This window comes from Olea europaea, unplaced genomic scaffold (assembly GCF_002742605.1).
Source record: "Olea europaea var. sylvestris unplaced genomic scaffold, O_europaea_v1 scaffold1079, whole genome shotgun sequence".
Classification (NCBI taxonomy): Eukaryota; Viridiplantae; Streptophyta; class Magnoliopsida; order Lamiales; family Oleaceae; genus Olea; species Olea europaea.
The window spans coordinates 38,719-43,020 of NW_019228146.1; positions in this window are offsets into that span (position 1 = coordinate 38,719).

The window sequence follows — 4,302 nt, forward strand, 5'->3', positions numbered from 1 at the left end:
TTTGCCAAAAACGAACAATCCCGAAGTTATCTTGAAATCAAACGCCACTTTTTATTGGCTCGATTCCAATCGAATTAAACTGGCAATTCGCCAAAATCGTACAAACCCGAAGTAATCATGAAATCAAAAACCACTTTTCGTTGCTCGATTCCAATCGAATTGGACTAGCAATTAACCAAAAATGAACAAACCTGGAGCTATCATGAAATCAAAAACCACAATTCGTTGGATCGAGTGCAATCGAATTAGACAGCAATTCGCCAAAAATGAACAAACAGAAGTTATCATAAAATCAAAATCCACTTTTCGTTGCCCCCGATTCCAATCTAATTAGACTAGCAATTCGCCAAAATTGAACAAACCCGAAGTTATCATGAAATCAAATACCACTTTTCATTGGCTAGATTCCAATCGAATTAGACTAGCAATTCACCAAAAATGAACAAACCCCAAGTTATCATGAAATCAAAAACCACTCTTCGTTGGCTCGATTCAAAACAAATTAGACTAGCAATTAGCCAAAAATGAACAAACCCGAAGTTATCATGAAATCAAAAACCACTATTCGTTCGATCGAGTCCAATTGAATTAGACTACAATTCGCCAAAAATGAACAAGCCGAAGTTATCATGAAATCAAAATCCACTTTTCGTTGCCCAGATTCCAATCGAATTAGACAAGCAATTCGCCAGAAAAGAACAAACCTGAAGTTATCATGAAATCAAAAACCACTATTAATTGGATCGAGTCTAATCGAATTAGACTGCAATTCGCCAAAAATGAACAAGCCAAAGTTACCATGAAATCAAAATCCACTTTTCGTTGCCCCGATTCCAATCGAATTAGACTAGCAATTTGCCAGAAAAGAACAAACCCGAAGTTATCATGAAATCAAAAAAAAACTTTTCATTGGCTCGATTCCAATCGAATTAAACTAGCAATTCGCCAAAAATGATCAAACCCAAAGTTATCATGAAATCAAAAACCACTTTTCGTTGGTTCGATTCCAACCTAATTATACTAGCAATTCGCCAAAAACGAACAAACCCGAGGTTTTCATGGAATCAAAACCCACCATCGTTGCCTCGATTCCAATCGAATTAGACTAGCAATTCGCCAAAAATGAACAAACCGGAACTCATCATGAAATCAAAAACCACTTTTCGTCGGTCCGAATCCTATCGAATTAAACTAGCAATTCACCAAAAAAGAACAATCCCAAAGTTATCATGAATTAAACTACCAAATCGCTAAAATCGTACAAACCCGAAGTCATCATGAAATCAAAAGCCACCTTTCATTGGCTCGATTCCAATCGAATTAGACTAGCAATTAGCCAAAAACGATCAAACCCCAAGTTATCATGAAATCAAAAAATCACAATTCGTTGGATCGAGTGCAATCGAATTAGATAGTAATTTGCCAAAAATGAACAAACCGAAGTTATCATACCACCAAAATCGACTTTTCGTTGGCCCGATTCCAATCTAATTAGACTAGCAATTTGCCAAAAATGAACAAAGCCGAAGTTATCTTGAAATCAAATACAACTTTTCCTTGGCTAGATTCCAATCGAATTAGACTAGCAATTCGCCAAAAATGAACAAACCCGAAGTTATCAAGAAATCAAAATCCACTATTCGTTGGATCGAGTCCAATCGAGTTAGACAGTAATTTTGCAAAAACGAACAATCTGAAGTTATCATGAAATCAAAATCCACTTTTCGATGTCTCGATTCCAATCGAGTAAGATTAGTAATTCGCCAAAAATGAACAAACCCGAAGTTATCATGAAATCAAAAACCACTTTTCGTTTGCTCGATTCCAACAAAATCAGACTAGCCATTCGCCAAAAATGAACAAACCAGAGGTTTTCATGGAATCATAAGCCACCATCGTTGGCTCGATTCCAATCGAACTAGACTAGCAATTCGCCAAAAACGAACCCGAACTCATCATAAAATCAAAAACCACTTTTCATTAGCTAGATTCCAATCGAATTAGACTAGCAATTCGCCAAAAATGAACAAACCCGAAGTTATCATGAAATCAACAACCACTCTTCGTTGGCTCGATTCCAATCAAATTAGACTAGCAATTCGCCAAAAACGAACAAACTCGAAGTTATCATGAAATCAAAAACCACTATTCGTTGGATCGAGTCCAATTGAGTTAGACAGCAATTCGCCAAACATGAGCAAACCTGAAGTTATCTTGAAATCAAATACCACTTTTCCTTGGCTAGATTCCAATCGAATTAGACAAGCAATTCGCCAAAAATGAACAAACCCGAAGTTATCATGAATTCAAAATCCACTATTCGTTGGATCGAGTCCAATTGAGTTAGACAGCAATTTGGCAAAAACGAAAAAGCCGAAGTTATCATGAAATCAAAATTCACTTTTCGATGGCCCGATTCCAATCGAATTAGACAAGTAATTCGCCAAAAATGACCAAACCCAAAGTTATCACGAAATCAAAAATCACTTTTCGTTTGCTCGATTCTAACCAAATTAGACTAGTAATTCACCAAAAACGAACAAACCCGAAGTTTTTATAGAATCAAAAAACACCATCGTTGGCTCGATTCCAATCGAATTAGACTAGCAATTCGCCAAAAATGAACAAACCCGAACCCATCATGAAATCAAAAACAACTTTTCGTCGGCCTGATTCCAATCGAATTAGACTAGCAATTCGCCAAATTATGAACAATCCCGAAGTTATCACGAAATCAAAAACCACTTTTTGTTGGCCCGATTCCTATCGAATTAGACTAGTAATTTGCCAAAAATGAAGAAACCCGAAGTTATCATGAAATCAAAATCAACTTTTCATTGAGCCGATTCCATTCTAATTAGACTAGCAATTCCCTAAAAATGAACAAACCCGAAGTCATCATAAAATTAAAATCTACTTTTCGATGGCTCGATTCCAATCGAGTTAGACTAGTAATTCGCCAAAAATGATCAAACCCAAAGTTATCATGAAATCAAAGACCACTTTTCGTTGGCTCGATTCCAACCAAATTAGACTAGCAATTCGTCAAAACCAAACAAACCTGAGGTTTTCATGGAATCGAAACCCACCATCATTGGCTCGATTCCAATCTAATTCGACTAGTAATTCTCCAAAAATGAACAAACCCGAACTCATCTTGAAATCGAAAACCACTTTTCGTCGGCCCGATTCCAATCGAATTAGACTAGCAATTCGCCAAAAAATGAACAATCCCGAAGTTATCATGAAATCAAAAACCACTTTTCGTTGGCCCGATTCCTATCGAATTAGACTAGTAATTCCCCAAAAACGAAGAAACCCGAAGTTATCATGAAATCAAAATCAACTTTTCGTTGGGCCGATTCCATTCTAATTAGACTAGCAATTCCCTAAAAATGAACAAACCCGAAGTCATCATAAAATTAAAATCCACTTTTCTATGGCTCGATTCCAATCGAGTTAGACTAGTAATTCGCCAAAAAAGATCAAACCCAAAGTTATCATGAAATCAAAAACCACTTTTCGTTGGCTCGATTCCAACCAAATTAGACTAGCAATTCGCCAAAAACGAACAAACCCGAGGTTTTCATGGAATCAAAAGCCCCCATCGTTGGCTCGATTCCAATCTAATTAGACTACCAATTCACCAAAAACGAACAAACCCGAACTCATCATGAAATCGAAAACCACTTTTCGTCGGCCCGATTCCATTCGAATTAGACTAGCAATTCGCCAAAAAACGAACAATCCCGAAGTTATCATGAAATCAAAAACCACCTTTCATTGGCTCGATTCCAATCGAATTAGAAAAGCTATTTGCCAAAAACGAACAACCCCAAAGTTATCATGAAATCAAAAGCCACTTTTCATTGACTCGATTCCAATCGAATTAAACTAGCGATTCGCCAAAATTGTACAAACCCGAGTCATCTTGAAATTAAAAACCACTTTTCGTTGCTCGATTCCAATCGACTTAGACTAGCAATTAGATTCCAATCAAATTAGACTAGCAATTCGCCAAAAATGAACAAACTCGAAGTTATCATGCAATCAAAAACCACTATTCGTTGGATCGAGTCCAATCGAGTTAGACGACAATTTGGCAAAAATGAACAAACTCAAGTTATCATGAAATCAAAATCCACTTTATTTGGCTCGATTCCAATCGAATTAGACTAATAATTCGGTAAAAATGAACAAACCCGAAGTTATCATGAAATCAAAAACCACTTTTCGTTGGCTCAATTCCAACCAAATTAGACTAGTAATTCCCCAAAAACGAACAAACCCGAAATCAAAAAA